General features: G+C 46.4%; 1 protein-coding gene across 1 annotated transcript in view; it reads right to left on the bottom strand.

The window, feature by feature from the left end:
• Nucleotides 1-22085, bottom strand: part of LOC121349668 (potassium voltage-gated channel subfamily A member 6-like) — a 58138-nt gene that overhangs the window by 15151 nt on the left and 20902 nt on the right. The gene's annotated exons all lie outside the window — the stretch shown is intronic.

Below are 22085 nucleotides of genomic sequence, written 5' to 3' on the forward strand. Positions count from 1 at the left end.
AGGAACTGGCAGCTCAAATCCCATTACCTGTGGGTATCTTTGCAAGCACTCACAGACTCTGACCAAGGGCCTTTCACATCTGCTTCAGCTCATGGTGCAGATGCTTAACTCTTAAAAACAGGCACTGAAGGGGAAACCTCTTGAGGGTTTGCAGCTTTCCTTCTATTCAGCCATCTTCACTGCAACACCAGCATCTAACACTTCATTATTCCCGAGGAAAATAGAGGGAATTTTTGCCAGAAGGGACTTGGGGATGCTGGTGGGTGAGAACTGGCCCTGTCCCAGCTCTGTGTGCTGGGACCCAGGACCACCCTGTGCTGGGCTGAACCCCCAGTGTGGGCAGGAGGGGAGGGGAGGGGGGGATTCTGCCCCTCTGCCTCGCTCAGGTGAGACCCCACCTTCAGCACTGCATCCAGCCCTGGCCCCAGCACAGGAAAGACAGGGAGCTTCTGGAGCCAGGCCAGAGCAGGGACACCAAGGGGATCAGAGGGATGGAGCAGCTCTGCTGGGAGGAAAGGTTGAGGGAATTGGGAGTGCTCTGCCTGGAGAAGAGAAGGCTTTGGGGTGACCTCAGTGTGGCCTTCCAGTGCCTGAAGGGAGCCTGCAGGAAAGATGGAGAGAGACTCTTTACAAGGCCTGGAGTGACAGAGCAGGGGGAATGACTTCAAAATGAGAGAGGATAGGTTTAGATTAGACAGTAAGAAAAAATTGTTCCCTGTGAAGGTGGTGAGGCCCTGGCACAGGTTGCCCGGAGAAGCTGTGGCTGCCCCATCCCTGGAAGTGTCGAAGGCCAAGGTGGATGGGGCTCTGGTCTAGTGGAAAGTGTCCCTGCACAAGGTAGGCGATTTAGAAATGGATGATCTCTAAGGTCCCTTCCCACCCAGCCATTCTATAATTTTATGATTCCTAGCCCTCCTGTCCCAATCCTTCAACTCCCATCAGATTTTCAGATTTGTACAAGCCACTCCTTGGGGACAGCAGGGCTCCAAACTGCTGATACCCAGTTTGCAGTGGAAGTACAGCAGTGACCTGGAGCTGCTGACTGGGCGCGGGTCACAAAGGGTGTCTGAAAGGATGTCCCCAAGATGGAAGCTCTGCTCCATTCCCCCATGAACAGAGTGGGTTCAGCTCTTGCTGGACCACCTCTGCTGCTCGGAGATGCAGACGGAGCCCACAGCCCGGCTGAGCTGCCACAGACTTTGGGCTAGAGCAGTGCCGAGGAACTGGTGTGTGACAGACAGGCTGTCTCCTCCACTCCTGGGTCACCATGCAGCTCCTGGATGTCACTGTGCCGCTGTGGGGGGGATGTGAGCATGCTCTTGGCTGCCATTCTGTTCGAGGGAAGGCAGCCTCATTTATGCAGAGTTCTGAATAAATTCCCTGCTAACCTCCCAGCCATCTGCCATGGCAGTTGTACCTTCAGAGGCAGCCAACCAGCTCAGCTGCCAGCAGCACGAAGCAGAACTGGTGCCTTCTCAGAGCATGGGGGCTGCTACCAACAGAACTTGAAGTCAGGCAGTTTTCCTGGGGGTTTCCAAATGGTTGCTCTTTGTCCAGTGGCATGAAATGTAAGAAGAGTGTGAGGCACCTGCAATGAAATGCAAGCCTAAGCAAAACTCCTTTGGTTTGGTTACAAATGTGAGTCTCAGGTTAGATTCACAAAAGTTCAAAGGTCTCCTGGTGAACTTGAGATGGGCCTTTTGAGAACCAGAACTGGATGCTGGGAAATTTAGAGCCCTGAGCACCCCTTTGAGATCAAGACATGAGTGAGAAGGCACCAAACAAGGGGGCAGGTTCATCTGACAGGCAGTGACTCTGGGAGGGCTCAGTCAGCAGCTCCAGGTCACTGCTGTACTTCCACTGCAAACTGGGTATCAGCAGTTTGGAGCCCTGCTGTCCCCAAGGAGTGGCTTGTACGAATTTGAAAATCTGATGGGAGTTGAAGGGCTGGGACAGGAGGGATAGGAATCATGAAATCACAGAATGGCTGGGTGGGAAGGGACCTTAGAGATCATCCATTTCCAAATCCCTTGCCATGGGCAGGGACACCTTCCACTATCCCAGGTTGCTCAGAGCCCCATCCAACCTGGCCTTGGACTCCTTGCTGCAGGATACTGTGAATGGTAGCTGTTTACAAGCGTTCAGCTGGTCAAACTCATGGAAGAGAAATCCCTTGGAGGTTTGTATCTGAAATAAATTCCACCAATTTGTGAAGCTTCTGGACATTTCCTGGGTTCAGGGAATGGACTCAGAGCAAGAACAGCACAAAGAGTCATTCCTGTATACTGCATTATTTCCTTGACCAGCACTCAGGGTTCAAAGGTGCAAAAGTATTTACAATCTCAAGTTTTACTGAAACAAGGGAGTTTAAGTTTCTATACCTTTGTGATTCTGCAGAAGGGTGGCTCACCACCTCCCACAGAGACTTTTGCTCAGTCTTGCCATGACATTCACACAAGTGGCTGATGGAGGAGGTGCTCCACATGTGTCCATGGTCTGTAAAATCAATGTTCAAAGGCACAGCTGACCTAGTACAGGCCAAGGAACAAATCCATGTGGTTGAAGGGCAGGAATTGTCCTCTTGGGCAGTGTTGTCTACAGTAGGAAGTATAAAAGAGACATTGGCTTAAGCATCCATGAAAAGATTAAATTCAGACATCATCCCTCACATTTGTGAGGGGATCAGAGCATGACATGGGCAAATACTACATTCAACTGATGTGTGATCATCCTCTGAGGGTGGAGAGGCCCTGGCACAGGTTGCCCAGGGAAGCTGTGGCTGTCCCATCCCTGGCAGTGCTCCAGACCAGGCTGGATGGGGCTCTGAGCAACCTGGGATGTGGATGGGCCCATGGCAGGGGGTTTGAGCCACATGATCCTGGATGTCCCTTCCAAGCCAGGCCATTCTGTGATTTCTATGGAGCCACCAGAGCTCAGTGATAAATCTTGCTTTCCTTGCAGACAAATGTTCCCCCACATCAACTACTTTGACTGACATGAGTGGAGCAGTGCCAGCTTACACCAGCAGTACATCTGCTCCCACATCTTTACATAACTGCTCCTGAACTTTTCCTTTTTTTTTTTTTTTCCTCTCCCCAAAGGTAAAAAGAAGCTGTGATTATGCTGGATTCATTAGAGAAATTCCACCAAAATTGATGCCACCATGATGATTATTAACAATATTTGCTGCTGTTCATATTTTAAGCCCTTTAAACTTTTCCCCATGTTTCTTTCAGAGCTGGGCTGTTAAATTTATTCCCAATATAATGGCAAGGGGAAAAAAAAAAAAAACTTTGTAAAAACATTAGACATGCTGCAAGACTTGGGCCAAACCTGATTTACAGACACTCTAGATGATCTAATAATGTACAGAACATTATCACTGTTCATGCAGCAGTGAGCAATTTGATGGTCAGACCATCAGTGTTTCAGAAAAGGGGAAAGCCACAATGCAAGCAAAAGGATGCTCTGTGGAAATGAAACACTTCACAGTGGGGCTCTGCTTGCAAAAGCATTTTTCACCCTCAACATTAATGTTTATCTGTTCTAAAGCATCACCTATGGTAAATGCCAGGCACGTTTACTATAGGCACTGTGTTAACATCACCCTAGAGAGAATAACAGTGGTTTGGCAGCCTGCAAAGTCTTTTTAAAAATAGACTGTGAAGCCCCTGAGAAAACGACAGGCTCTAAAAATAGGACTAGAGCTGAGGAAGGCCAAAAAAACCACCAAAAATAAAAACAACCAAGCTTTCCTGATGCGAAAGCTCAGGGTCAGCTCCAAAATCTGAGGTTCCTTCAAGGACACATAATGAATGCAGTGTAGTGCTCTGCAATGAATGAAAGCTCCTTCTCTGAGGTGTTTCTGTGCCGCACTGGTCTCTCAATAAGGGGGGAAGAGGGAAAAGGCACAATTTTAGCAAATCCAAGTAGGTACAACCTAGGGTTTCCCCTTCTTCCTACCCCTGATGAGCCCTTGATAAAAATGACTCCTAGAAGTGGTGTGGATCTCCCTTTGCTTCTCCCTCCACACACACCCCTGCCTCTGTTCTCCAGTGACAGTGCTCCTTCTCATACAAACAGATTTTGTGAGCACATTTTTGCTGCACTGGCACAGAGACAGACCTCAGGAGGCTGAGAAAATCATTGTAATAACCCAAATAATTGCAAGCAAGTGTCCCAGATTCTTGGTTATTAATGATGAAGCAAGCTGGACATCCCATTTTCAACTTTCATGCCCAAGTATCAGGATAAGGCATGAGGCCTCTGCAGGAGTTCAGACCCTCCTTTTGGCCCACGGCACTGGTAATTTTTAGTATCATTCTCTCGTAGAATGAGAAAATATGAAATATTTTATGAAATAAAACCAGAGCCCTCCAGTGGCCAGAAGCACACCAGTAACCTTGCTGGAGGCTAACCAGAGACAGACTCCAAGTTAGCTGCCCTACTTTAACTTTAACCAGCCAACAACTGGTTTGGGAAGGGCTGGACAGCTGCAGTCAGTGGGATATACTGGGACAGACACATGTGGGGACTGTGGGATCCCATGGGTTAAAATCCTGGCATCACTAGTGGAGAAGACACTAATGAAAACAGGGAGCCACTTAAAATGGCCATGGTCACCTGTTGGGAATAACTTGACTTCCCTTAAAAAGTGGCAGGGAAGGAAGAGGTTAGCCTGAGTTTTTGACAGGAGTGCAACGGAAAGGCAAGCCATGGGCACAGCCACGAGTCAGGCACCCCAGAAATGCCATTCTACCACCTTAGAGGACAGCTGTGAACCTCCAAGGAATTCTCTCCCTGTAAGGTAGGCACCAAATTCAGGCAAAGGAAGTTGTGCCTGTGCTATAGGCAGCTGCCTTACAAACAACTGCTTAGCATAGGTGTTTTGTTTCCTTGGTCAGTTGCCTAAATGCACCTCTTCTTTCTCCAGTTCTGTGTTATTTACCAAGGATTGGATTCAGCAGAAGCTGAGCCTTGTGTGTGTGTGTCATTCAGAGTCTCAGGATCTCCTAATGGTGGATCCTGGAGGTGTCACAGCATTTCCTTTTTGGGATTATCCTATTCCTGTGATCCTCCTTGTCAGGTGCTCTCTGTTGCAAAAGAAAACAGGTTTTCTTATCTACGGTTTCCTTCCTTTAACTTTTACCACCCCAATTTTGTGGTTTTTTTTTTTTTTTTTTTTTTTTTTTTTTTTTTTTTTTTTTTTTTTTTTTTTTTTTTTTTTTTTTTTTCCCAAAAACACCAAGGAAATTGAGTTACTTCTGGAGTCATGGAAGTGCCATGCAGTCTCCTGATTGTCAGTGCCCTCCTCACAGGGTAGGTACACTCAGCAGCAAATCCAGGCTGCTCTGGGTTTCTCCAGCTGAGGAATGCCATGGCAGAGTCTTCCCTCACAGGCTGCGTAAACCTCAATCCTGCCCCAGCTCTCTTTGCTCCTGGGACAAACCCTCCAGAGGAACAGGAAACTTTACCAAGCATGAAGCAGATTTTCCCCACAAGGTTCCAGTCCCATTTCCCTGCCCACTCCTAAATGCTGACAGTGTAGGAGTGCTCCATTCCACAGAGTTTCCAGATACCAGGATGATATTCCCAGCTGGCACAGTGGGCTGGCACTTTTTGATGCCAGGGAGTAGATCAACCTTTCAGCCCATATTAAATATTCTCTCATGGACCTTCAAAATCAATACATCTCTGAATACAGAGAGGCCATTTAAAAAAACAACCCAGGACATAAGAAGAATGAGCTGACTTATTCTCCAGAAACCTCAATATACTTTCAATGGGGGAAACAATGGAAAATAATGGGAAAACGTCTAGAAATGCAGTTTTGCAGAGTCATGAGCCTGGTATGGCTTTCTACAGATGAAAACTCAAGAGCCAGAAGAAGACTAGTAGAAAATTTATCCATTCTTTTTCTTCTTTCCCACCAAGGTATCTCAATCCTCAGACATCAGTGAGCAAAAGTAAGGATTTTTTTTTCCCCCAGCAGCCCTATCAAAAAATGGTTTTAAAATTATCACTTATATTTTTTTTTTTTTTTTTTTTGTGGCATCCCTCCCAGAATAGAATTTTCACTCTGCCACAATTCATCAACAGAATGAAAGGGGTGTCTGCATTTGGAAGAACTCAAGGAAACATTTGGCAGGGTTCATAAGACAAAAGGAGAAGATCAAACAGGTGAAACAAAGAAAGAACTGTGGAAGAAATTTTGAAAGATTACAGAGGTACAGCTGGAGAAACTTCCTATGGGTGAAAAAGCACCCCAATGGCCTAGAAAAAAAAATGTTCAGGTGTGTTATATACTGCTTTGAGATCAAGATGACAGGGAGGAGATATGACCAGAATTTAACCAAAAGTGCAATAAAGTGTCTTTAAATACCTTAAAACAAACTGTCTCCATGCAAACTGGAGATACTTTGGTTTTATACAGAAGAATTTATTGCAATCGAGACAATAAATCAGTGTTTTACAGCTTGTTTACCATGCATGGAGCCAGTCAGTCCAGCTTAATCACTTGTAGGACATGAGCTCTAGAGATTTCTGTCTGCATTATTCAACACTGATATACAGCCCTCAGAAGACTAGAAACAGGTCCTCATGCCAGCAGCATACAGATGATATCCAGGTGGGCAGGTACAACAACACTGAGAAACAGACAGTCAGGAAATCCTTGTCACCAGGACCAAGGGAAAAACTGAGAGTCTGTCTGACCTTGGTTAGCAAGGAGGATCACGTTAATTTATAATCACAGAATCATAGAATGGTTTGGGTTGGAAAAGGATCTTAAAGATCATCCAGTTCCATGCCCCTGCCATGGGAAGGGACAACTTCCACTAGCCCAGGTTGCTTGGAGCCTCATCCAACCTGGTCTTGGACACTGCCAGGGATGGGGCAGCCACAGCTGCTCTGGCCAACCTGTGCCAGGGCCTCAGCACCCTCACAGGGAAGAATTTCTTCCCAACATCCAATCTAAACCTGCTCTCTGTCAGTGCGAAGCCATTCCCCCTTGTCCTGTCACTCCAGACCCTTGTCAAGAGTCTCTCTCCATCTTTTTTGGAGGCTCCCTTCAGGCACTGCAAGGCCACACTGAGGTCACCCCAAAGCCTTCTCTTCTCCAGGTTGAACAATCCCAATTGCCTCAGCCTTTCCTCCCAGCAGAGCTGCTCCATCCCTCTGATCCCCTTGGTGTCTCTGCTCTTGACTGGTTGCAGCAGCTCCATCCCAGAGCACAGCCTTTTGGCCTGGGATCCTTTTGCTGCATTCCTGACCACCCCACGTGAAAAAAAGTTATCTCCAGACTCTGGATGGAATTGTTTGGAGACATTTTTTCCTGGTATGTATCCCATTCTCACTACTGCAGCCTTTAAAAGGAAGACACAGACTGGAAAGACAGGCCCCGAATGTGTCCTGGACATTAGTTCTGCATGTGTTGGATGGGAATCCTGGAAAATGACTTTACCATGACAGAGCTCTGCCATGGGTCTTAAGAGGAGTACAAATTCTTTGATTAGCAGCAAAGAAGTCTGTGTTGCTCTAATTGCCAGATTAAACACCTTTGTCAGCTTAACCATCCCCAAAAGATGCAAATCAGACTGTAACAGGATAATCATCCCCATCACAGTCCTCCACAACTGAGGCCCTGCTGAGCAGGGAATGTTACTAGAGGTCAGAGAGGAATTTTTTCCCTGCATCCACCCCAATAGGAGGATTTGTGGTGACACTGTCAGACTCAGTAGCAGACTGCTGGTGTGTTTGATGCAGCCAAGCTTGGCCAGGGTAAGAAAATGCTTTAAGCCCTGCTTGGCCTGACTTTTGGAGTCAGAAAGTAGAGGTTTCTTGTTAGTTCCTTGAGAAGCTCATCACAGCATTGGGCTCTGCCCTGTCTGAAATGGTTTGATTTTTTTGGAGGAGTTAAACCACACCTGGATCCCTACATAAGACTCCCATTGCCATTCACCTCAGAAATGAGTCCTGCAGTGAATGTTGAGTGCTCTGCTCCCTCTGACTGTGCAATGTTAACTGGAATCAAGACCACATCTCTGGCTTGCACCAGATCCCAGCTATCCAACCAGAACAAAATGTTCCACCAGCACCTTCTCTAAGCCTCTCTATATGTCCTTCTCTCTCCCACACCAGCTTTTCCAGCCTCTCTCAAAACAGCATGTGGCTGCTCCATCAGTTCTACCTCCTAGGAACCAGCCACTTTCTGATGCAGAGAAAGCTGCAGCTTTGACATACAGGCAGCTCATCAGCTCTGTTTGCTGTCACTCACTGCTTCAATTTTTGTGCACGTGATTCTATTCACTGAACTCCCACCTAAAAGAAAGATTTTAGATGTACCTAAACATCTACTCCCTTTACTCCTCTCAAAGACATTTCCTTCTCCTAGCAATTGATTTCCAGAAAAGCAGAGATTAAGGAGCTGTTTCTTACAAGCTGGCAGCAGTTTGAGTATCCTCTACTGGCACGAAATGGGATTTCAGTCACTAAACCTTGGATGATCTCCCACTCTTCCCATGCCAGCAAATATCCTCCCTCCCCTGAATCTGCTTTGCTGTGCTCCCTAGCATCCCCCACAATCCCAAATTCGGGATAACTTCAGCTGTGGTAGCCAAAAGAAAAAAAAGAGCCTTTTGACATCAGGTGTGTTAAGACACAAAAACTCTCTGCTCTCTTGCTCTATAGAAGCCTCAGCCACACTTTTGTTTGAGACTTTTAATAAGAATGTTTGTGTTCAAACAGCTATGTGAGCATGGGATCAAAGACTTGTCTCACACCATAACAAAGGCATTTGCTGCTGCTGCCACTGCCCCGGGGAAAAAAGACAGCTCCACCGTGGCACCAGTGTCACAGCATGGCTTCGGTCATAGATTTAGAGAATCACAGAATCAGCCAAGTTAGAAAAGACCTTGGAGATCATCATCTCCAACCTATGACCTAACACCACTTTATCAACTAAACCATGCCACAAGTGCCACATCCAGCCTTTTTTAAACACCTGGTCCATGGAGTCATCCCATCCTTCACTGATAGGAGGAGCAAAGACTTTGGCGAAAAGAAGCAGAAAAGCACCTGCTGCCAAATCTCTAAGCTACACACTTGTCTGTAAGATGGCATTCATACCTAATAATGAAAAAGAGTTGACAGTATAACAGTACTGTCATTATTTTATTGTATTTTAATACATACCACCAAGATTAACAGTAATTTTAAAATTCTTTGATGTCATGTGATAGAATACTTCCAGTTTGAAAAAAAAAAAAAAAAAGGATTTTTTAGTTTCCTTTCAGTAAACTTTAAATGGCACTGCTCTGCCATGAGAAGCTTGGTGACAAATCATGGCGGAACAGCTCTTGGCCCTCTGCAGTTCTGTGCACTTCACACATGGGGAACATTCCTCTATTTCCTTGTCCACAGAGAGCTTTCAGTCATCCAAAAGCATCTGATTTAGTGTTGGCAAAGTCAGCTCTGTAATAACCCAGGTTCCAGAGGCTGAGTGGAAAAGGAGAACCTTTCTTTAGCTCTTTTTTTTTTTTTTTTTTTTTTTGGTGTCATCCTGTAACCTTTAAATTGGAGCAGCACCTCTGCTATTGAATTCAACAGATTTCATACAGTTTTTTTTTATGAGACTCATTATCTGGGGAGTACATCTACCATCAATTTTAAAGCCAGAAAAGATTGCTATGATCATGTATTGTACTTAGAAAAGGGAGCAGTGGAATCTCAACCTACTGGCAGAGCAGCTGTGCAAGGCAGCTGGCACTTCTCCCAGCCTTGCACCTTCCCTGTCCTCTAAACATGCAAGTTAGTATCCGCAAGTTAGTATCCACAAGTTAAAATCCACTCTTCACTGTGTCAAAACTGGCTGGATGGCCAGGCCCAGGCAATGGTGCTGAATGGAGCTATATCCATTTTGTGGACAGTATATCCAGAGGTGTTCCCAGGGCTCAGTGTTGGGGCCAGTTCTCTTTAAATGACAACCTGAACAAGGGGATTGAGTGCACCCTCGGTCATTTCTCAGATTACACCCAGCTGGGTGGGAATGTGGATCTGCTGGAGGGATCTGGACAGGCTGGATCCATGGGCCCAGGCCAGTGGTCTGAGATTCCACAAGGCCAAGGGCCCGGTCCTGCCTTGGGTCACACCAGCCCCCTGCAGCTCCAGGCTGGGGCAGAGGGGCTGGAAAGCTGGGAAAGGCCCTGGGGGTGCTGGGGACAGCACTGGACAGGAGCCCAGGGGTGCCCAGGGGGGCAGGAGGCCAATGGCACCTGGGCTGTGCCAGCCCTGGTGTGGCAGCAGGGCCAGGGCAGTGACTGTCCCCTGGGCTGGCACTGCTGGGGCCACACCTCAGATCCTGGGGCACTTCTGGGAACCTCAGGACAGGAAACACATTCAGGGGCTGGAGCGTGTCCAGAGAAGGGAACGGAGCTGGGGAAGGGGCTGGAGCACCAGGAGGGGCTGAGGGAGCTGGGGGGGCTCAGCCTGGAGAAAAGGAGGCTCAGGGGGGACCTTCTGGCTCTGCACAACTCCCTGACAGGAGGGGACAGCTGGGGGGGATTGGGCTCTGCTCCCAGGGAACAAGGGACGGGATGAGAGGAAATGGCCTCAAGCTGTGCCAGGGGAGGGTCAGGTTGGACATTGGGTAGTGTGGAAGACAGAGAGGAGGAGCAGAATAAGGCTCCATAATGCAAGGGGAAATAGTCAGTGACTGCTATACCACTGAGACACACCCAAGTCTACAGGGCCAGAAGGGATCCACCCAAGGGGACTGAGGGAGCTGGAGGAAGTGCTCACTGAGCCACCTTCCACCATTTGGAGGTCCTGGACAACTCGAGTTAGCTAATGTGACACTCAGTCACAAGAAGGGCCAGAAGGAGGATCTGGGGAACTACAGGCCTGTCAGTCTGGCCTCATGCCAGAGAAGGTCATGGAACAGACCATCTTGGATATGATCACAAGGCCTGTGCACAACACCCAAAGGATCAGGCCCATCAGGCACGGATTTAGGTCTTGGTTGACCCACCCACCTCCTTCTGTGACACAGTGACCCCCTCAGCGGATGAAGGAAAGGCTGTGGATGTGTTTCCCTGGACTTTAGAAAGCCTTTGACACTGTCTCCCTCACATTCTCCTGGAGTCACCGGCTGCTCATGGCCTGGGTGGGCCCTGCTTCACTGGGTATAAAACTGGGCTGGTGGGGAATGGAGCCATATCCAGGTGGGACCAGCACCAGTAGGGTCCCCAGGGTTCAGCACTGGGGCCAGTCCTTTAATGTCTTCATTGATGATCTGGACAAGGGGATCGAGGCCACACCCAGTCAGTTCATGGACAGCACCCAGCTAGGTGGGAGTGTGGATCTGCTGGAGGGCAGGAAGGCTCTGCAGAGGGATCTGGACAGGCTGGATCCATGGGCCCAGGCCAGTGGTCTGAGATTCCACAAGGCCAAGGGCCCGGTCCTGCCTTGGGTCACACCAGCCCCCTGCAGCTCCAGGCTGGGGCAGAGGGGCTGGAAAGCTGGGAAAGGCCCTGGGGGTGCTGGGGACAGCACTGGACAGGAGCCCAGGGGTGCCCAGGGGGGCAGGAGGCCAATGGCACCTGGGCTGTGCCAGCCCTGGTGTGGCAGCAGGGCCAGGGCAGTGACTGTCCCCTGGGCTGGCACTGCTGGGGCCACACCTCAGATCCTGGGGCACTTCTGGGAACCTCAGGACAGGAAACACATTCAGGGGCTGGAGCGTGTCCAGAGAAGGGAACGGAGCTGGGGAAGGGGCTGGAGCACCAGGAGGGGCTGAGGGAGCTGGGGGGGCTCAGCTTGGAGAAAAGGAGGCTCAGGGGGGACCTTCTGGCTCTGCACAACTCCCTGACAGGAGGGGACAGCTGAGGAGGAATCAGGCTCTGCTCCCGGGAACAAGAGATGGGATGAGAGGAAATGGCCTCAAGTTGTGCCAGGGGAGGGTCAGGTTTGACATATGGAGGAATTTTGTCATGGAAAGGGTGCTCAGGCACTGGAATGGGCTGCCCAGGGAGGACAGGGAGTCTCCATCCTTGGAGGTGTTCAAGAAATGACTGGACATGGCACTCAGTGCTCTGGGCTGGGTGACAAGGTGGTGTTTGGTCACAGGTTGGACTTGATGATCCTAAAGGTCTTTTCCAACCTGAATTATTCTGTTATTCAATGATTCTATGATTCTAAGGTACCCTAATGGAATAACCTTGGCAGGCAAACACCCCACACTTCCGTCAGCAAAGGAAGAGAGAAAAATCTAGACTCTGTGCTAGAGGCAGAGTGTGTAGGGCAAGTATTCACACAGCGCTGCAGAAGAAAAGAAAAAAAAAAAAAAAAAAAAAAAAAAAGGGTTAACCGCATTGGAACAGCTTATTCCTGAATGGATCCCGCGCCCTCTGCTGGAGCGCTGTCCTCATCCCAGCCCAGCCAGGGAGAAGGGAACAGAATACAGGTGCGCCATGGCAAGGTCAGAGCTGAGAACAGGCAGGGGCCAGTTAGAAGGGAGAAAGCTCAAAGGATATAATGCAATATAAAGACTATTCATGAGGGGGAAAGGAAGCACTACACAATAGGTGATGAGAGGAGGAACTTGCTCCCTACAGGGTACCCAGAGGGGGATGGAAGGACGAAGGAATTTGGGGCTGTCTCAGCCCACTTCACAGCAAAGACCAGACCCCAAAATTTGGACACTACAGCAGAGGGGACTTTGGAATGTCAGGTTTACTGAAACATCATCAGAAGTCTCAGGCATGCATGAGAACAACGCCAATGTTTTCTGCAAGCACAGGTGAAATCAGTGATATGGATGAAGGTCACTGCCTGCAAAGCCTCTAGGGAGGGCTCCACCTCCACCTGTGCTGCTCAACTCACTGCAGCCACTTTCCCAGGAAGTCCCATGATGTCCTTTGATGTCCCAACAACAATACTGTGCAGCAGACGTAAGGCAAGCTATCCTTGCAAACTTCTCCAGACCTCTGGCTTCACGGATACTCAGAGGAGGGGCAGATCAGTAGATGCTGGAATGGCCACTTCTGAGAATGCACAGGACAAAGGCATCACTGAGACTCAGCCCTTTACAGCACAGTGTATTTGTACCTCTGACACCTGGGGCTGCCTCCAGTCTGGAACTGCAGCTTGGTCAGGAATGTGGGCGGATGAAAAGCCCTGGGAGCTTTCTTCCCTCTTTCTGTGATGCCCAGGTTTGATTCCTATGTGGACATTTAAAGGAATGGCAGGCCTGTGTGGGGTGTGCAGAGCAATCAGAAGTCACAAAGTGAGCAACTGCAGGAGGCAAACAGCAGCTGGTTGATTTGGAAGGAGCTATAGCTACACATCGCTATATAACAAGTTTAGGATGGGAAGTGACTTCCTGAAACACAGTATCAAAACCTACTGGAAAGGGTGATTTTTTCCAGTAATAAACAAGGAAATGATTCCTCTATGAGTATGCAAATTGCTACTCAGCAAATGGCCTGGGCTACAGGGAGCTGTTAATGTGCACAAAATCGATACTCAGACAGTTTGTCTGCTCCACTCAAAGGCAAAGACAGCAGCCACACTGGCTTGGATTTGTCTGGGGTATGGAATATAATTTCCCCCTTTGGAAAGAGAGAGTGCTGTGCAGACCTGATGGTTTCACCGAGAACCTCAACACTTCACACAGATTTGACCAGCTCACAAAGAGAAACAGACACAGGGTTGTCACATTTCTCTGCTGAGAACATGACCTCTTCCTTATTCATGAGCTTCAGACTCTCACTCTTTGTGACTACTTGCTCCTTTTCCAGGAGTGGATGTCTGCTGCCTGCAATAAATTTGAAAATTAGGGATGAACTCTACACAGTGCAGCCGATGTCCATTGAGTTATAGTTCAAGACTCTTTAAGGGTCTGTGGACAAGTTTTAAGGAGCCCGTAAAGGTCACAAAGAAAAAATAATGGGTTGTCAGCAAGCTGGTATTTACTGTACCGCTATTCTCATCCCCAGCAACAATATTTAGAGTATCTGCAAATAAAAGACTGGGAAACAGTTATTTTACTCCATCAGAGCTTGGGAAAAGTCAGATCTAGATCTCTCCAAAGGGTCAAAGCTATATAACACCAGTTAATACCATTAAACTGTAGAAGTTGAACTGACTTTGATCTAGACATAAGTTTCCTGTTTCTGCCAAACTTCTGCATTAATATTAAAGTCTGAGGAATGGCAACAAGAAGACCACCTAAACCTAGAAGCTCACTGTTTCCCATTTTTAACCATTCCAGGATCTTCTCTTTTGATCCCATGACTGGACATTTCACTCTAAAACCTTCTGACCTAAACAAGGATACTCACCATTACCACTGTGCTTGTTTATCTCTCCAAAGAAATCAGTGTCCTAAAGCAAAACCTTCCATAACAGAAATTATGGTGACTTTTATGAAGGACATTTTTTGTATTTATCAGGCATTCATTGATTCAATTCCTTGTTATATAATTAATTGTCCTCCTACAGAAGTTAAATTTACCAGACTGCAATACCTAAGGAAAATGTTTTAAAGAAAGTCACCACCACCTTTGTTATTCTGCAGACTGCAGGCAACAATGGAGGATTAAGTGAATGAAGGGCTGTACGTAATCCCACAATTTCCCTTGAAAGTCATGAGTGAATATCACTCAGTTCTGATAAACTGTCAGCATTCAATCTGTCTGCAACACAGTTTCTGCCACAGTTATTCAACAGAAGAGATGCTACTCTGTCTTTGATTTCATTTCTTCTAATTCAATGACTCCCCAAATTGTATTATCTACTGGGATCACTAATTCACTTCTAGGAAAATAATTTTAACAGACCAATTATGACAGCAAATACAAATGCTGAACTTAAAATTAATAAATTTATACTCCTCCTTGCTGCTCCTTCCTGACATTTCCTTTATACCTGTATTGACACGAATGCAGTTTAATGCTCTGTGGGCCCTTATGGCAGATGCAGCTGAACTGGTCAGCCTTGCACAGTTTATGCCTTCATAATTAACCCTCTAAAAACCTTCTCCCAAACTTACCCTAAGCCGAAATGGTTTAAAAAACCCTCTTTTTCTTATCTGCAGTAAGTCAAACTGAAGAGGGTGTCACAAAATTTAACACCATGCAAGGGACTGAAAAAATGTAGGACGACAGATTCCTGGGGCTCACAGACACAGCCCTGGAGTGGCCTCACCTTTTGATGGGGCTCCCTAAATCCCAGATTTCAGAAGGAAGCTATGAAATTAGTATTTACAAGAGTGGAGGTCAGGGCTGTGCTTGCAGCCTGACCAGAAATGCTTTCATCTCCATCACCCATTCACAGTTCTGATGAGTGACCCCTGCAGCAGCCTGAGGCAGGTGAGATGACCACTCCTCCCTTCAGATCTTTGCTACCTGCTAGATAAAAAAGACATTTTCATAGGAAAAAAAATTAATAGAAGCATTTTAAGTTTTACTTAATAAATACAAAAGGGGGAGAAGTGGTGGTGATAGGGAGATAAAGGGGTTTGCATCATTGTAACCCAAATCTGATTCATTTTTTGGCATGAAAAGATGATTTATGTGATATTGCCTGGACATTATACATCTACCTGTAGTTGAGAGCAATCTCAATTCTACACATGTCACTGCAGGTTTGGAGCACTGCTGGTGCAGGCTGGCAGTGATGGGGTCTGTAATGATGGGATCCAAAACACAGCTCCTCAGCAGCATTTGTGCCACTCACTTTAGTGCAGTGGGGTTTGGGACAGCAACTTCCCTCCAGAGGGGAGAGAAGAATCATCTGGGCTGGATGAAGAAGGGAAAGAGATGAAGTAAGCAAGTGTAGTTTGAAATGTGGCAGCTGAGAGAACAAAAGACTTTGTAAAACAAGCAAAATACGTGAATTAACTCAAATGTGCAAATGTGTCCAAAGCAGTGAGGGCTTTGGGTGAGGGACAGGGAGCAGACAAGCACATGTACTCACCAGTAACAATGCTGCCACAGTGGTGAGGGAGAAGAAAAAAGAAAACAAAACTGTGTGGGAACCATTGCCCTTCAGCAAGACACAGACTCCTTCATGCAATGGGAAAACAAGGTTTTTTCCTTGACTGTTGTCTCCTTGCTCTCTTCCAGCATGACTGTGAGGCAGACACATGGATAAATACCACGTACGTGGGCTTACCTTTGTGGCTCCTGAGTCCAGAAGCAAGCAAAAGCTGAGTGAAGAATAATTTGGAGATTGCCACTGAGCATTCCCACAAACAGTGCCCATTATGGAGCAGGACAGATCTCGTGGAAGGTGGTAACACACTGCAGAGTGCCCAAGCTGGCTCTGTTTAGTCTTGGTATCCAACCAGACACAGAATGCGGGAGATGCAAAAGCATCTTCACCAACTTCATCTTTCCTTGAGCAAGGGCTGGAATGGAGTCAGACACGTCCCTCACCAGCACTACACTGATCTCCAGCCAGGAGATCACTCCAACCTGATGGCAGGCAGAGCTGTCACAGCATGGAAGGACCACCCCTGCAGGACCAGCAGGGGGACTTGGCAAATTATCTTCACATCTTTCCGTGCAGCAGGAGTTCAGTGCAGCACTGCAGCACCCACCTCTGAGGAAGGTGAAATTCTGCAAGGGGACATGGACTGTCCTAAAAAAGCTGCACACCCCTATTAACTCCACATCAAACATTTAATATGAACACAGTAAAGTCCAAGAGGGCAACCAGCCTTTTTGACATAAAAAACCCCACACAACACTTTAAAAAATACTGATTTTATTCATGTCTAGCCTATTCAACAGTGGATCACACCAGCAGGAACAACCACAAATATCGCATTACAAGGTTTCATCAGGTTCTCACCTGTGCATTGCTGGATTTGAGTCAAGCACATATTATGGCACCACCACTAATACGATGATTGCTGTTCAAAGCTCACTTGAGTCCCATCTCCCTGGTGCACTTCCAAGCCCAATAACCTCGTTTCCCACTGTGTGTGGGATTGTCTGCAGAGAATTTGTGTTCTCAAAGCCTGAATGCAGCAAACACCCTGAAGCACATACTCCAGCTAAAAATTCCCTATACCTCATTTGCTCTTTATTTTTGAAAGGGTTCGAGTTTTCAGTGAAACAAACAAAAAAGAACCCACCACCAACAATTTCTCAGCAATATTGGACCTGACCTGTATAAATCAGGTCCAGTAAGGGAGCTGGAATTACTTATCTCACCACATGACCTGGCCTGCTAATTCCAGCTGTTTTCCTCAGAATGATGCATCAGAGCAAGGTTTCACACCAAAAGCAAAGCACCCCTGTCAATATCATGCCTGCTGATGGTGTGGTGCACACAGTATGGCCCAAGGTTTCTGCCCCATGGATTTCCCCAGTATATTCACACTTTTCCAAAGGTAGCCTGCACCTATGCTGACTCTGAAGACAACTGCCCTTGCAAGAAGGGTTCATGGCAGCTCTGGTCACTCATGGTCAGTCACATGGCCTTGACACACAGATCAGGATAAAGGGACTTGGAGGATTCCCACACCTGGCCTGCACTGAGAGATAGAGCAAGTCCCTTGGGACTGTGAAGAGCATTTTGCCTCCCAAGGACTGCAGGCTGACATCCACACCCAGGACTAGTCAGAAGAGCTGCACCAGGAGCAGCCTTCATCTGGCAGCTCAGGGTTTCTCTAAGCCCAGTCCTACAAGCCTGTGGGAGCCACAGGTAGTCTGGAAGCTCCTCAGAGATCCAGACCCTCAGCCAGCAGCACAAAGATGCATTGAAGTCCCAGAGCTGCCAAATCAGAGAGAGCTGCCTCCCACCTCTTTTCCTTCACACACTGATGCTGAAAAGTGCCAGACAGGCTAAAAGTCACTCAGAGAGATACAGAGGGTGTTACTGATAAAGAGTTCTAGGGAAGCTGGATGCCCAGATTTCCATCAAACTATCTTCTGGAAATCCCAGCTGTCACATTTAACTCCACTCTTCCCCTCAGGCTTTCCCCTTCCGGAATCAATTCTTCCTATCCCCTCCCACTTCCCTGTGCAGGGAGCTGGCAACGCAAACAAGCTGGATCCACACATGGTCATGGAAATTTGGCTGCATGGCTGACCTTTGCTGCTGCCAAAGGGAGGGAATTCCAGGCCCGAGCACCCCTCTCTGCCCTTCACTTTTCAGAGCTAATTGGTTTTTCTATCACTTTCAGCATGCCACAGCATGGACTCATGGAGCTTAAAAAGCAGCAGAGGTTTTTATCACCATGGTGCAATGGGAGAAGACTTCAGAGCATTTTCTGGGAACACCACATACAGTTATATTACAATTGCAGAATTGTCTGGCTATTGTGTCTCCTAAGTCACACAATGGACTACAAACAGTGCTATTTCAGTGAAACTCTCTACAACCACTGAAAATAAGTCACTAACTCCATTAGAGCAGGCAATGGACTCACATGTTCACAAAAAGTGACTATAGATGCTAAAGCCAGGTGCTTTGTAGGTAACTGAGAAACACGTCTGGTTTGGGCCCATCCCTCAGGCAGCAGATATTTTGCATGAACAGGATGATTACTGCTTGTAGAGCTATATGAAACATCTACCTTTTTATCCAAGTTGTGAAAGCACAGCTTTGAAAAGCACAGTAATCCAAGGCCAAAAAGACAGGCAGACAAATGGACAGACTTTGGCCACTCATTTGGTTTTCTTAGAGAGAGTTCTTTGCTCTTTTAAGGGCTGACCTCATGCATTTGCCAGATCTGGATGCTCCACTTGAAAAAAAGGTTTAAAGGAATTTTCAACAGCAGACTCTTCTGGAGGTGTCCTGTGTCAATCTCCAGCTTCCCACAGGACTCGGTGCATGTCTGGGTGTTTTGAGGAACAGCTGCTATTTAGCCACTGGCAGTTGAATCCTGCTTTATTTAGTTTTCCCAGAAATAAGACACACTGGAATCTTGTAGGGGATTCTCCCTGCTTCCTTCCTCCAGTCCCTGCTCACATTTAGTTTCAGTTTCCTGGAACTGTGTTGACCCCTTTAAAAGCAGCAGCAGCAAGAAAACCACAGAGCAAGGAAAACAGTTTCCTGGCCATAAAGATTGTACCCCCTACATAGAGAGAAACTCCACCAACTTTACAGGAAGAAGATGCAACAACATCTTTTGCAACGTCCTGACATGACAGCCTTGCAGCATACAGAATCCAGCCTAGCAAGGAAAAATAAAAAAGGTGTTGTGTTAAAAAAAATGCACAAGAAAAAGGCGTTATTTTACAGGGATCACAGTAAAGCCACAACAACCTAAAGGTTCATTTCTTCATGAGAATGTTTGAAGGGGGTGAATTTGAAATCTGTTGTCAACTGCACCTGGCTAAAATGGAAAGTCCTACATTTCTTTGCTTACCTTGATGCCTACTGGGATTGGCTTTAGAGCCAATTTTTCCTTGCAGCTCCTGGGAATTACACACCCGTCTTCTTACATGAGACAAAATATATTTAATAGAAGGCTGCAAAATTTGTTAGGATGCATTGCAGTGCTGTGCTCTTCAAGGACAGAGGCACAAGATCTGATTCTTACTCTAACGGGGACTTTGGGAATTCCCAGAGCCATTTTCATGGCATCTAATTTTAGGTCCTTTTAAGATAGATGTGTAATGACAATTTGGCTGCTAGCCCCTCCCTTTGTGCAAGGCCGAAAAGTCTATCAAAGCAAATAAGGGAATTTAATTTTTTTTTTAATTAGATCTGAAACAATTTATGAGACAGCAGAACAAAAAAAGTTGGGTCTGCAAGAACTTTTCTTCCTTTAGGGACTTCTCCATTGTCACACTTTTCTGCAGTCCATTTCAGCTGCATCTGTGCTGGTGACTCATAAAACCTAAAGGGCTATTAACAAATTATTAAAAGTATCAGCAGTCTTCCACAACAAAAGAAGGAGAAAGAAAAAAAATGACTGGAATAAATGAAGGACTGCACCCTGTGGAAGTGATCCACACTGAAGCAGATCATGAAGAACTGCAGCCCATGGGAAAGTTCCTGGAGGATTTGCTTCCATGGGAGGGACCCCCCTCTGGATCATAGGAAGAGTGTGGGGAGTCTGTGATGATATTTTCTCTCCCCTGTAGAGCTGAGGATGGAGAGTGACAGAGTGGCTTTGGGGGGCACCTGGCATCCAGCCAGGGTTAACCCACCACAGCTTCATGGATAGGATATGATCTTAAATTCACCATTTTAGGACTCCAGAGTGGTAAACAAAACTCTGAGGTCCAGACTTAATTGTGTGAGCAGGACTATTAATGAGCTTAAAGAAGTTCAGCTTGTGCCTGACAAAATGCTGAGCAGCTCAAGCCTTGCACTGCAAAGAGTTTGTACCATTTATGTTTTTACACACCATTTTCCACCACAATTCCCATTCCCACTCAGTGCAGGGGTTTGAAAGCAGCTTATTCCACGATGAAAACCATACACTTTCCAGTCTCAAGCTCCCACAGCTCTTGCTACTGCTTGGCAATGACTCAAGTAGCCAGAAAAAGAAAAAGAACAGGCTGTAAAAAGTGTGGCAGTGAGAAAGCTCTGGGCCAGAAGGTTGTTTGTCACATTGCCAAAGCCCAAAGGAGGAGAAAGAAGTGGGAGAAACATCAGAGATGGGAGAAACCTACAAAGTGAACAAGATTCGTAAGGAGTTCTGCCTAGGTCTGAAAGGAGAAAATGTCAACAGCACAAAAAATATATAAATATGCATCCTTATGTAAACATAAATATACACCAAGACATTAACATCTGGTCTTCAAAAAGTTTTCTAAGACAAAGAAAAACCAGGTCTACCAACAAAATGCACAACTTGCTTGCTTTGAGTTCACCATAGTTGTGAGCAATCTCTGCTTTCCAGGCTAAATATGTGCTGATCTTCAAAGCAAAATTCCCTCAGCAAGTTTTCTTTCACGTCAGTTTTTTCCCTGTGAATTTATATGTTGGAGAAGAGAGTTTTCACTCCAGGGATTACAGAAGATGAAAAAATTGAGATGCTGAGGCTAGCTCACAGTTTTCAAGAGATTCAGAGCAGCAATAATTGAATCCAAGTGATTGTTTGGAGTTTGGTAAAGCAGAGACCAAATCAGACAATCCAGAGGCAGAAAGATATGTCTGCAGGAGCTGTGTAAATTGAATCTCTGACAAATGCCTGGACTTCCCAGCACTGTGAACAATCACAGTGGTGGTTTGGTCTGATTCTTGTTCTAGTTTCACACTTACATGAAGGACATGGATCTTCCCCAAAGGTAGTAGAGATGTTCCACTGGGAAAGAGGAGAGGATGAGTCTCTAAATAGTCAATATTTGATGCCTAGGATCTCCTTTTATTCATTGTGCATATTAAAAATAAAAAAATGCTCAGAAATTGTAAAATATACTCTCTTACTCTTGCAGGGAGATGATTCCTCCTCCTTTATGGTTTGCAAATTCATTTAGGAAAACCCTCTGGCAGCAAACCTGACTCCTCTTGAACTGGTAGTGCTGCATGTTTAATGAGTGTAATGTTACCTCCCTGTTCAAAGCAAGGGTTGTGCAAAAGAATCATTGTCCCAGTAAATAAAAAGGTAATGAATTTTATAAACAGGTTTTTGAGTTTAGTATGAAAAATATTCTTGAATTACCTGTAAATCTAAAAGCCAGAGTCTAAATTTTTCTGGCCAACCTTTCATTGGATGTTCTAGAAACAAAGCATCTGCAGGGATGAAACACTGCAGCCTTAAGCAGATCTCTGCAAACAGCTTAGAAAGGATAACTGACCTGTTTTATTCAGTTACAGCAGAACAAACAATTGTTCAATACTGCAAATATTGGGAAAAAACCAACCAGTTATGGCCGGCAAACCTCACATTCTAAATCTGTCCACTAAGCCAGGGTTTAGCTAGCACAGCACAGCAGAGACTGGCATGAAATCATCCTATATCCAAATTTATGACAGTGTTGGAAAACACCATCCAAATAATGATTACTTTCACTCAGACAGAGAAAGCAACAGGAAAGGTTTTGACTGGGCCAGAAGAGTGGTAGGTGGACCACAGAAGATTTTTCTTTCTCTGTAACTCTATAAATACGAAAGTAACAAAG

Source organism: Pyrgilauda ruficollis, unplaced genomic scaffold (assembly GCF_017590135.1).
Source record: "Pyrgilauda ruficollis isolate IOZ18807 unplaced genomic scaffold, ASM1759013v1 scaffold142, whole genome shotgun sequence".
NCBI lineage: Eukaryota > Metazoa > Chordata > Aves > Passeriformes > Passeridae > Pyrgilauda > Pyrgilauda ruficollis.